Raw genomic sequence first — 13,666 nt, 5'->3', positions numbered from 1 at the left:
AAAAAAAGAAAAATGTGTGAAAGGTTGTGAAAAGAAAATAAAATCAAAGGATTGAAAGTAAATTGAAGGAGAAAAATAAAGTGTTAGAAGTGCCTTAAGTTTTAGAAAAGTGGAGTCATCCTAACTCTACTTGGGATATTTTTATATTTGAGTCACTTTTTAGCCAAATATTCCTCACCTACCAAAGAGCCTACGTTACAACCGAAAAGAAAGACCTTTCGGACTTTTGATGCTTAATCACATTGAGTAGAGGAGGGATTAGACTTTGAGCAAGCCTATGGTAAACTTTGCATGATGCATGATTTGAGTGATTTACACTTTACCTTTATACACTTTGAGAGTGAGAGAAAGAACACTTCCCATCTTTGGAAGTTTGCCACATGTGAGTGCTTGAATTCAAGGTGTTCCACGAGTTTGTAATGAAAGTGCACTATTAAGCCTTGCTTGATTTGATTGTGTTAATCCATGCTTAATCTATTCTTTCATCTTTTGAGGCAATTATGACGTCTAGTCCTTGTGCATTCCGTGCGTCTATTCTTGTGTCTTTAGTGTTTTGTTCGAGGACAAACAAAAATGTAAGTTTGGGGGAGTTGATACGCCCGGATTTTGCACTGTTTTAAGGCCATTATTTGGTCCGATTTTGTTATCAAAATCACTCTACATGTCCATTATTTGCCTATTCTATACATTTTGGTATTTTGACGTGTTTTGTGAGAAATGTGCATATTTGAGCCGAAAAGGGGAGTAAAAACGCATAGTCTGGAAATCTGGAGTCAGGCGGCGACCAGCGACCGCCGCGAGTTGTACGGCGACCGCCGGCGCCCGGCGGGCAGAGCTATGTGGCGGCCCGCCTCGGAAATTTACGCTAGGAGAAGAGTCTCGCCCGGCGACCGCCGGAGGATATGTGGCGGTCCGCCACCGAAGGGTCAGAGTCTCTGGACTCCAACGCGGCGACCGCCGGCCAAGGTGCGGCGGCCCGCCGGAGAAAGGCGGCGAATCCGACCAACCCTAGATTTGCTCCAAGATTTACCAAATTTTGCAGATCTTTACCTTCTATGATGAGGAATAATCTTCCCCTATAAATAGGACCTCAAGCTTCATCAAAAGAGAGTTTTTTTATCACACAACAAGAACACATTCATAGAGATCAAAAGCTAGAGTACATCAATTGTGCAAGGAGTTGAAGAAGGATTTCAAGAACATCAAGAACGACAAGGATTCAACCTATGGGTTTTATTTGCTTTAGTTTTATGTTCAGATTGCTTTCCCTTCAATCTATGTTTTTAGTTTATTCGGTCATGTGTAACTAAACTCATAGGATTCTAGGGATGTGTTAGTAGCAACTTTGGTTATACAATTCCGTTTCTATTTAATATCCGTTTTGTTTTTACTTTGTTTCTTCCCTAAGTTAATCATGATGCTTCATAATTGAGTGACACAATTATGTATGATTCAATACAACTTGCTTCATAACTGTGACAGAGTTCTAGCGAGTTAGATCCACTTAGTAGACACTACAGTTAGCTTCCTTTAAAACGGCACTGTTAATTGAGAGTGAGGACTTTTCAAGGGTCTTAGGAGCTTTTTGGAGTTACGTGTTAGGATTGACAACCCTAATGTTAGTAATCAACGTTTGTATCGCATGAGCATAAGCTAGGTGACTCGTCCTTTCAAAGTATTAACTGTGCTAGGGTATTGTAGTTTGGAATTTGTATAACCATAAAAGCGAAAGCACATCCCTGGAATTCCCCTTATCTCTATACTTTTCTCTCCATGATTTGCTTGCATTTCGTTGTCTACTGTTTTTAATATTTACTGTTTTCAAAAAGTTACAAAAAATTCTTGTTTCTCCAGATAGTAATTGAGTTCTAGTAGAAGATAGACACTTTGTGTACATCTTCCCCGTGTTCGATACCCGGTACTAACCTTTTGCTATACTATACCTACTCTGTATACTTGCAGGTATTTATAGTGCAAATAAAAAGTGCATCAAGCAGCTCCGCGAGCCGACTGGTTTCAAAGAGAGAAAAGGCTATAAAGGAGGCTGTTAGGCCTCTTAGACGTTGTAAGGCGTGCGATGAGTTGGACCATCACGACTCTAGAAACTGTCCAATGCTTAAAGAGATGGAGAAGGAGAAAGCGCTTAGTAAAGGCAAGAGGAAAGCTTGATGTGTTTTGTAACTAATAAAACACTTTTTCGTCTCGGATTTGTTCTTATTATTTCTAGCGCTGTGGTCATTTTTTGCGTAATAACTTTGTGGAGTTGCGATAGTTACTGTCCATTATCGAATTACAACCTTGCATTAATAAGGATATTATATGCATCACTCCCTCTATTCATTCCATTAGTTGAGTTTTTTGGTTTTGTGCATTAGCGCATTTATAGGCTTGCATTAATAAAGATATTCTGTGCACCACTCCGTCGTTTTGTTCCATTAGTCGAGTTCGTTGATAATGTGTATTAACGATTGCTATCCTTGCATTAAATAAGTATATTCTATGCATCACTCTGTTTATTTAATCCATTACTCCATTACTTTATTTATGTGCATTATCGATTTATATCCTTGCATTAAATAAGTATATTCTATGCATCCCTCCGTTTATTTATTTCATTACTCCATTACTTTGTTTATGTGCGTTATCGTTTTTTAGACTTGCATTAAACACGCTATGTTGCACATCACTCTCGTTTATTTATTCCATTACTCCCTTACTCTGTTAATGTGCATTATCGTTTTATAGCATTAAATTAATAGCGCTATGTTGTGCATTACTCTCTTTTATTTCATCCATTGCGGATAAAGCAACTATTCGTCCTAAGTTTGTAAATAGTTTATCCTTTATCACTGTACTACATCACACACTAATACCAAAATATGCATCAGTTATCAAGTGAAATGTTTGGTTCAAAACATGCGTCATTTGACCAAATCAAAATAAGTTATCCCAAACTAATTGTCTTAAACTTAACGTCAACATCGTTTCTAATCAGTACTCTTGCAATCAATCCATCCCAAACTCTTCGACCCACTTATCGAAATTGAACTTTGGCGGCCTCTCTTTCCAGAACTTGGCGGCATAAGAGACGTTGGTGTCACGCTCGGAATTGTGTGTAGAAGACAGCAGTGCGTTTGCTACCTTCATTCGGTAGATTTCCAGATTTTTTGTCCCGTTGGCGCTGAATCTGCACTGCCAATCTTTGTCCCTTCCGCCAAAATAAGTCTCCATATGCCGCATGATGTACACCCCCGTTTCCACAGAGGGGTCATTTTTCCTCCAAGGCATAGCCACCACATGTGTCTTACATTTTCGGACCTCGGCTGACTTTTGATTAGCCTTCAACTTCACCAGCGCTTCTGCGAAAAGAAAATTCTACAACAAATTCCCACAAAAAGATGCGTGAGAAATATAAATAATGCACAGTTATCTGAATGTAATGCAGCTTAATGGAATACCCTCAAACACGCACCAGAAGGGACGGTGTTTTCCCATATTTTGACTTGAACGATTTGTGGGAGTCAACCAATGTGTGGTCGATGATGTTCATGTTGCCATCCGGCAGATCGAAACACACCACGTACTGATGTGTAGAACCCCAAACCGGGAAGAAAAACTGTACAATTGAAATTACGTTAATGTGTATGTACATCAGATGGGTTAAGCGTAATAAAATTTACCATGTCAAACTTCTCCCATTTAAAGATTCCCGTTCCAAGTACATCATCGAACAACCGAGTCCAGAATGTCTCCCTCAACTGGTCCTCTGACCATTCAGCCGGGGTATCAATCACGGTGTGTCTCTACAGTGTAATGTGGTAAACAAGTTAATTATTTATAATTGCAATACTAAATAGCAACCAAGGCACAAGGTATTTCACTAACGCATGGTTTTATCGAGAAGAAGACCCTAGCAACTGTTTCCGGAGCCTTGAGCTTCTCCATGTTATTCAAGTAGGCACTCCAAGTGTCTACAATGGCTGGGCTCACGCTCTTGAACGGCGCCAGCGACGCGAATTCAAGCTGCACTGTCTTGATACAGTCGTCTACGTAGACAACCGTCTCCCTGCACAATAATAAAGTGTGCATAAGTAACCCTTTTCCCAGCAAATAGTCGAGAAAAACTATAAAACTTACTTATTCATTTCCGTTGTGCTCAATACCCAATAGTATAGCGACTTGTCCGGATAGTTTGGCTTTGCCGTTAGTGTAACCGCCCGGGCAGCCAGACTGGCTTTCTTGAAACGGGATGATGCTAGCTTCCCAGGGTCCTGCAATAATAGGTGATACGGTTAATACAATTCAGCCGCAATCTCACATATTAAATACAACATACCTCATGTCCAGTCACTTCAAAATCACCATCTGGAATGTCCAAGCCCGACAAAACAACACCCTTTCCTTTTCCAGCAACAACTTTTGCAGCAACACCTTCAGATTTGTTTGGTTTTTCCAAGCCAGACACAGCAACACCCTTTCCCTTTCCAGCACCCACCTTTCCAGCAAGACCTTCAAGTTCGTTTGGTCTTTCCCCAACACCGATCTCAATACCCTTTTCAGTAGCTGGGCCAATTTTCTACATGGACAAAAGTAAGGTTCCATTTAATTCATAATAACGACTGTATAATTAAAAAAAACCTAAATACTGAGCACTACCAACACCATTTAATGCATACAAACGACCATATTGTTATGCTTAATACAGCCTATATAATATAAGCAATTAATTTTTTTGAGAACTCCAACATAATACTTTTAATGACTAAATTGTTAAATACAATGCACGCAACCTGTCAAATAATGAACAACATAACAACTAGTTGTAATTTATAATATTTATTAAAGGAATTACTTTTGTATGGGCAGCCCGTTTTCCCTTCACCTCCTTACGATCTACATCATTATCAGCTGGAATCTCACTGGGTTCCAGGTTTTGTTTTCCTGCCTTCTTGGCCTTGTTTTTGACTTTATCTCCGCTTCCTCCTTCACTTTCACCTCTAACCACAGACGGCTGTACACAATGGACGCACAATTAAGTATTTTGAAAAATGAAGAATGAGTACACATTCAATGATGTAATGTTCCTACCCCATTGTTGATTTCCACACCACCTGCGGCTGTCCCAAATGTCGTTCAAGATCCACCAACCGAATTAGGCTTGTCTCCTGACACAAGTAAATAATGCGTGAATTATGATTTAATAAAGCAAAAACCTCTGTATACAATGCGTTGTAAACTTTACAAAAATTAGCATCACCTTCATGCTCACCTCCAACACCATCATCTCCTGTCTCCTCAGCATTAGTGTTTTCCTCTCCCCGACAACAACCCTCTGCCCGTTGTTCTTTCTGCGTAGCAAAAGGGTCAGGACACTCAAAGCCATCCAAGACGAACGATGGCCTATCAAAGCCTCTGCTTATTGTTTTCTTTTTGTCGTATGCCTGCATCATCTTCTCCATTTCAGCAATCCACTCGGGACTGTACTCTTCCTCGTCTTCCCTCGCTTGTGTTAGTGTTGTCACGATTTCCTCATCTTCCACAGGCTTTTCATCTTCCATCCCTAACAACTTCAACCCAATCTGACTCCCCAATCGGAAGCACCCATCGTCAAGCAGTTCTATAGGTATCTGCTTAAAATCGTCGACCCACCTCGAAATAGCGTGTCCCATCAAAGAACTCGAAGCGACAAAACGATCTCTGAGTCTCTTCGCCTTGTACCTGCTGGGGGTTCCACTAACTCCCCTTTCCACAGCGTCCACCATCCTTGCTTCCTCGTCGGTAAGATATTGATGTTTGTCAATGCGGCCCTCTAACCTCCCAGTTCCGAACTGATCAAGCTCCACATCCTCCCTTTGCTTGAGGGTCTCCGCTGTCCAACCCTTTATAGTGGGCCAAGCACGCTCGACTTGCCTCCGTATGTGAACCACACGGTCCACGTACGCACACTGACAACAACCAAGCAATGTCAAATATTAGTAGCGCAACACGACACAAAAACAATGCACAGTAAAGGCTATTATAATGCAACAGATTGGGTTCATTAATGCAGCAAAAAGTAATACATGTACTCTAACATATAATGCACTGACACTATTACCTACCAAAAGAAAGTGGATTGGTCCGGTGAAGTATGCAGTTTCACCCCTGGCCCAGCCCGGATAAGTGACTTCCAAAACGGATAAGACGTAACCGCACCAATTCATGCCACTAATAGCCTCCACATCGTCGATAAAGTGTAGTATCTTTGGCTTGCAATTGCCATCTGACGGAGTCTCCATCAAGGCATTATCGAGTAAGAACATGAATAGACGCTTGAAGACTGGACCACCATCAGTTTCATCCTTAATCATATTCACAACATCTGTCGCGTTCAGCTTGTACCGAGACTTTTTACACCGCGCAGCAACCATATCGTTGAACTCGAAGTTTGACTGATATTCTTCTTTGCGTGCAATCGGAGTCCGCCCTCTCGGGAAGCCCAATGTCAGGTGGACATCCTCCTCATCTAGTGTTAGGCGCTCGCCACCAGATAATGGAATCTCGCACCGAGCCAGATTTAACGACTTCAACACCCAGTAAGCTAGGTAAGCTGGGATCTCCCTGATGTTGAACTCTAGGACAGCGCCGAATCCCAGTTCGATCACGGCTTCCTTCTGCCGGGGAGTCAGGTTTTGTATACATGAAATGAACTCGGTGGGGTTCTGTCGACAGTATAGGTGGTCGGCTTTCTTCCCACTGGGTTTCTTTTTCTCCACGTCTTCATTGCGTGAACTTGTGCAGCTTCTTCCTCGGCTAACCTTCGCCGAAGTTTCTGAGCTAATGCTATGGGAATAACATCGTCTACCGCTTGGTCAAACTCAGGCTAACGGTGCTTAGAACCTGTCCAGAACAGGTAAAACCATGGTTTAGAACAAATAATCTATGCGATTCAGTAAGTAATGCACGACATCTATTTACCAATGCACAGAACTGAAGATGTAATGTACTAACCCAAACATACTAATCAATCACTTGCTAGGATGAATCCAACAACTTCATGCCAAACTCCAACATAACAAAAATGCCAAATAATCTATGCGTTTCAGTAACTAATGTACGACATCTATTTACCAATGCACAGAACTGAAGATGTAATGTACAAACCCAAACATACTAATCAATCACTTGCTAAAGGGATGCATCCAACAACTTCATGCCAAACTCCCACATAACAAAAATGCCAAATAATCTATGCGTTTCAGTAAGTAATGCACGACATCTATTTACCAATGCACAGAACTGAAGATGTAATGTACAAACCCAAACATACTAATCAATCACTTGCTAAAGGGATGCATCTAACAACTTCATGCCAAACTCTCACATAACAAAAATGAACAATAATCTACAAAAATGATGGAATCATGCATAACCTTCATTCGGTTCTGGCTGGCTTTTGTAGGGGCGTCGTCTTTTAGTCATTCTATATGTGCGCGACGAGAGGGCCAAAATCGGTTAGTTTTCAACCATAACTCAGTGTGGTATTACCCAAAAAATGACGAAAAGTGTACATATTGGCTAGAAATCCAGCATACAGTAAATAGAATGCTCAATATACCAACTTCTCCAACAAAAAAAACAACAACTTTTGTGCATTACACCAACTGGAAAGTAAACCGATGCAAAACCCAGATCCAACTAAGAGAACTAATTGTTATAGCAAGGATGAACAAAACCCTAACTCTAATAACCGCAATTTCATCTTTTTCCAACAAAATCGAGCAAAATAATTTTGTGCATTATTACGATTAAAAAGTATAAATCGATGTTTAGGAGTGTTTGTGCCTACCAAACAAAAAAACAGAATCACACCTTTTTGTTTGCAGGAGAGGTATCGACTTTCAAGGAGCGCGCGAAGTGATTTCACGGCAGGAATCGTCGACCGGCGTAGATTTCACGGCGGGAATGGTAGACCGACGGAGATTTCACGGCGGGAATGGTCGACCGACGGAGACACAGCGGCGGCTAGGGTTTGTTCAATTAGGGAGAAATTTTGTGGAGAGAATGTTGATGGGATGGAGTGAGAGAGAGGGGAGACGAGAGGTCGATGAAAATGCCGTGTAAATTTAGGACCTGCCGTTTCGAAACTGATTGTGTAGTATGTTATTTTACTCTTTTACCCTTTTAATGCACGAAAATGCACTAATAATGCAACACGGGATTGGATTGGGCCTTTTAATCTAGTCCACCCATTCCATCCATCTAATAGTTGACATTAAGAAGAGAAAAGATACTTAGGGTGTAATAGGACCCTAAGTCCCTAATGCTCCCCTATATATATATATATATATATATATATATATATATAGAGTCCCATTATCCACAAATCCACTCTTAAAGACCGAACCACCGAACCCTACCAAATTAGGGCTTTTAGATCTAGTTTTTTATGGATAAGATACAGAAATTTATAAATTATTTTTCCTTCATCACGAGCCTATTTTCATTCATCCGAAGGTAAATAAGTCATACTAACATGTTACGAAGATTTAACTTCGTTCCAGAATATATTACTTCATTCTAGTAGGTTTTTACTTCATTCCAGTAGGTTTTTACTTCATTCCAGTACGTAAATGTGGTTTCGCCGTCGCGTGCCGTTCTTTCTCTCTACAATATCTATCACCACCGTCATGGCGCTAATATTGGTTTAATAAACACATGGAATAATGTAATAAATTATTGAAATAAAGTATGTGTAGAAGCATTTGAAGTCCTACTGGAATGAAGTAAAAATCTTATCCAATAAAGTAATAACGTTCCTGAATGAAGTAATAAACTCACTTGAATAAATTGCATTTTTAAATGTTAATCAAGCAAAAACCCACGTCAATGAATTTGAATGAAACATATGTTGAATCATTTCAAAACCTACTGGAAGCAAGTAAAAACATGTTGTAGTTTCAAGGTATTAGGTACAGAATGAAGTAATAAACTTATACAATGAAGTAAAATGGGCTATTAATGAAGCAGAAAATTTTTTCACAGCAGCACATCTCATCAAAAAAACTAGATCTAATGGCCCAGATTTGGTCTCTAGTTCGGTCTTTAAAATTGGTTCGACATTGATCACAACTCTATATATATATATATATATGTGGAAAAGAAGGGTAGTGATATAATGAAAACCATATATCTAATACAAACTCAAAACTTTAGAGCATCAGCACCGGCGGACGTCCGCTGGGCGTCGGACCGGCGTGCCCGACGTCCGTCACGGACGGACGTTGGACACGGGTGTTCTGCGGTGTTTACGCGACATCCGTCGCAACGGGACGTCCGCTTTTGTGGCACGCGGACGGACATCCGATACCATTTAATTTTATTTTATTTTCAAATTCTATATATACGGCTCGTTGAACTTCATTTCATTCGCACCACTTGTGTTAACAAGTTTTTCTCTCTCTACGTTTCTTTATTACAATGGCAAGTGGAAGTGGTAGTGGTAGTGGTAGCGGTGCGGGTGGTAGCGGTGCTCCAGATTGGCGCCAGATCGTTAGGGATGAGCTGCGTGCGGTTATGTCTAGGAAGATAAATCGGGCGTTACAAGGGGCCATGCAGCAGCAGCGACAGCCGGCGGTACCTCGACTATCCATCGTCGAACTCAAATACTTCGGGACTGCATCGCTGCACACCATCGGTTGTACGCGGACTGCTTTGCTCCAGAGCCGCGGTTTGGGTGCAACTTATTCCGCCGACGTTTTAGGATGAGTCGTCCACTGTTTCTTCGTATTGTTGGCGCTTTAGAGCGTCGATACGAATATTTCAGGATGAGAGAGGAAGCAGTTGGTAAACCCGGCCACACGCCCATTCAGAAGTGCACGGCAGCAATCAGGTAGCTGGCATACGGAGGTACGGCCGACATGTTCGACGAGTACCTCCACATCGGGGAGTCGACTGCCCGCGAATGTCTGGAGTTTTTTTGTCAAGGCGTTAGGGAGATATTCGGGGATACCTATCTTCGGAAGCCTATCCCCCATGAAGGGGCCGACCGGGTGCATGCGTATGCCGACATGCGCCAACGACAAGCCCATATTCAACTCCAAAATGATTTAATTGAAGAGCTTTGGTTGCGTCGGGGTCGTCGTTGATATGTTCATGTGTGTAATTTGTTTTAGTTGTTTTTTTTTGTTGTTGTTGTCGCTTTTTTTTAATCTAATGAAATTATTTTGCACTTTGATTAATTCTGTATTCGTGTCGAAATTTGAATTCCGTAAATTGTTTAATTTGGTGAATTTATGAATTTTTTTTAATGCGGAAGTCCGCGCGGGAAGGCTATGGGACATCCGCCACTGTGAAGTTGGAAGTCCTTATGACGTGGCAGTGCTGGGAAAGCTATGGGAAGTGCTTATGACGTGGCAGGAGGTGTTTTTGGGAAGTCCGTCGAGAAGGCTATGGGAAGTCCGTCCCCATTGGGGATGCTCTTAATCCTAGCCACTAAATATTACTCCCTCCGTTCCATAGTAATAGAGTCATTTTGTCATTTTGGTACGTTATATAGTAATAGAGTCCTTTCCTTTTTTATTAGAAGTAAACACATTTTTCACACCTACTTTACTCTCTCTTATTTTTCTCTCTCTTCATCTCTCTACTTTTTTCATTTTCCACTTTATTCTACCTTTGCTTAACTCACCTAACACATTTTTTCTTATTCTCCATGCCGAAAAGAAACGCCTCCATTACCATGGAAGGAGGGAGTACTAATCAACTATTATAATGTTCCCATTTGAAAATATCAATAACTTCTATAAATCTGTCAACATAGGGTATAATAGACACTTTTATAATATGGTGAATCATTTAATTATGTAATTCCGATTTTATTGTTCTCTCTACTTCCACTATTCACGTTTTTAGAATCAGCATAGAATCAACACTATTTCAACACAAAATTTAACAGCAGCAGAACAAAAGAGTCAACACAATTTCATCGCCAAAAAACAACAGCAGAACAGACGAGTAAACGATTCAGCACGAAATTCAACATCAACAAAGCTTCAACGCCATTTCAACACAAAATTCGACATCAACAAAGTGTCAAGAATTCAGCACGAAATTCAACATCAACAAAAATTCAACGCCATTTCAACACAAAATTCAACATCAATAAGGAATCAACGACGTAGTGTCAATGCAAAACTTAAGCAATTTTTTCGACGAATTAGCACATGATCGGAATTAGCTAGGTTTTTTTACTGGAAAAATTTAATTGTTGAGAATAGGAGACGTCAATTACAATGGTGGAGATCCTCACTGAAGATGTGAATATTTGCAGTTTGAAAAGTGGGAGATTAATTAAGAACGCATAAACCGCTGATCAAATTAAGTTACAAAATTACCCTCTGTTGACAAAATATATGGTCTTGTCGACATAGGAATTGAACGCCATATTAACCACATATATGATATAATTAGCGGCTAGGATTAAAGTTTTGAGTTTGTATTAAATATATAGTTTTCATTTGATCACGTCCCTAGGAGGGAATATAATCCAAACTCTAAATATTGTACAAACTCCAATATATGAGTTTGCATTTTATCACTACCCTATATAACATTGTTAATTATTCCATAATTAAAAAAAAAATTGATTCTCTAAAATTAAAAGATTTTAGCACATTATATTGTGTAAAAAATCCATGACCACAATAAGAGTGACTCCAATCGTGGGATGGAGGGAGTAATTTGTGTCTATTTTTATGCTGACCTGCAGTATATTTCTCTTCATTTCAATGTTACGGATGTCACATTTCAATATCTAGAATGACATACGTTCAATATATATAATGTCAAAAAATATACTCCCTTTGTCCCACAAAAGTATACACTTTTGTTGGACACGAGTTTTAATGCATAATTAGTAAAGCATGAGAGATATGAAAAAAAGTAATTAAAGTATTGTTAGTGGAGAATAAGTCTCATCCCAATATAGAATAAAGAGTTTTCAAAATTAGTTAGTACATACTCTTGTGGACGGACAAAAAAGGAAATAATGTATATTCTTATTGGACAAAGAAATACCCCCTCTGTCCCATTAGAAATGAAATATTTTCCTTTTTGGTCTGTCCCATTAAAAATGAAACGTTTCTAAAAATGGAAACAATATTCTCTCTACTTTTTCTTCTCTCTTACTTTATTCTCTCTTCATTAACTCACAAAATAACACTACATAAAAAGCAAATGTTGCATATTTAATGGGACGAAGGGAGTTATATATAAGTATATTTTTGATTTTGCAGTGATGAAACTGACAATTGTTATATCTCAATAATTCGCATATAATGAAGGTTATTGCAGTGATATAATGATCTAAATGCAAAGTATACAATGGGGGAATGAATAAAATCTACTCCCTTCATCCCAATAAATATGGAACATTTGCTTTTCGGCATAGGATTTTATGTAGTGTTGTTTTGTGAGTTAAAGAAGAGAGAGTAAAGTAAGAGAAAGGGAAAAGTAGGGATAAAGTTATTTCTATTTTAAGAAACGTTCCATTTTTAATGGGAGAATCCAAAAAGAAAAACGTTTCATTTCTAGTGGGACAGAGGGTGTACATTATCTATTTTTTAATCTAGTGGACTAAGTTTGGTCTTAATTATGCATTAAGGTGGTATAAGCCAGGTGTAACATATACAATGACATGAGTGCAATGTGTACAATGCCAAAACAAGTTATTCATCCTAACCTGCCATAACAAGTGAGACGTTTCTTTTAGGTACATTAGACATAAAATTAAAGAAATGATGTTTAAATAGTTGAGTGAAAAAAATAAAATAGAAGATAAAGTAGATAAATATGGAGAAAAATAAAATTAAAAAGAGTAATTAATTTATATATTGTCGATAACTCACTTTAGATGGGTAAAGAAAAAATTCATTAGTTAAGAAATACTAACCAAGTAACAATATAATTTGCTATGTCCTACCAATAAATATTTGATAAGTGAAAATATAAAATCTTACTTCCATCTAGATATGTACACTATGGAAACATACCAACTACAATGATACGTTATAATTATAAATTACTATGTAGTACTCCTCCGGTCCATAAAAAATGACTCACTTTCTTTTCTGGTTGTCCCAATCAAGATGATTCATTACTAAAAGTAGAAATACTTTTATCTCTATTTTATTCACGCTCTCTTACTTTACTCTCTTCACTTTACACACATAATAAAATTTCATGAATTTTCATGCCGCCCAAAGAAGGGGGTCACTTCCTTGAGACCGAGGGAGTATAATTTTGTTTACACCTTCTATTTATGTTAGATGCAATATGTACACCCATAATAAATATAGACAATAAATATAAAGTGGTGATCAATATATAACTAATTTTAAATGAATTACTAGAGAACAGATATGGACTTCACTATAAAAGCGATTTAAGTCACTATAATGATGTTTTGGTTCACTCAGTGTTTTGCAAATTGGTGTTGTGAACTAAAACACACTTATAGTGAAGGATTTACTCTGTAAAGGATTTAGTTCACTATAATGTCGCCATGGTTCACTTCGTACCAAATTCGTATTGTGAACTACAACATCTTTACAGTGAAAATCGCTCTTATAACCGTGGTACGGGTCGCGTTTGGGTAATACTAATTTACAGTAATAACTAATAACTT

At 38.8% G+C, this 13,666-nt stretch overlaps 1 pseudogene; it reads left to right on the top strand.

The window, feature by feature from the left end:
• The first annotated feature begins 9,459 nt into the window (after positions 1 to 9,459).
• Positions 9,460 to 10,127, top strand: LOC148932587 (uncharacterized; annotated as a pseudogene).
• Positions 10,128 to 13,666: the final 3,539 nt, after the last annotated feature.

The sequence above is a fragment of the Salvia hispanica genome, chromosome 2 (genome assembly GCF_029641045.1).
Source record: "Salvia hispanica isolate PSC_SH4W2 chromosome 2, Shi_PSC_v1, whole genome shotgun sequence".
In the NCBI taxonomy this organism is placed as follows: domain Eukaryota; kingdom Viridiplantae; phylum Streptophyta; class Magnoliopsida; order Lamiales; family Lamiaceae; genus Salvia; species Salvia hispanica.
Note: the sequence above shows the minus strand (reverse complement) of the source record. Positions and strands in the feature narration are given on the sequence as shown.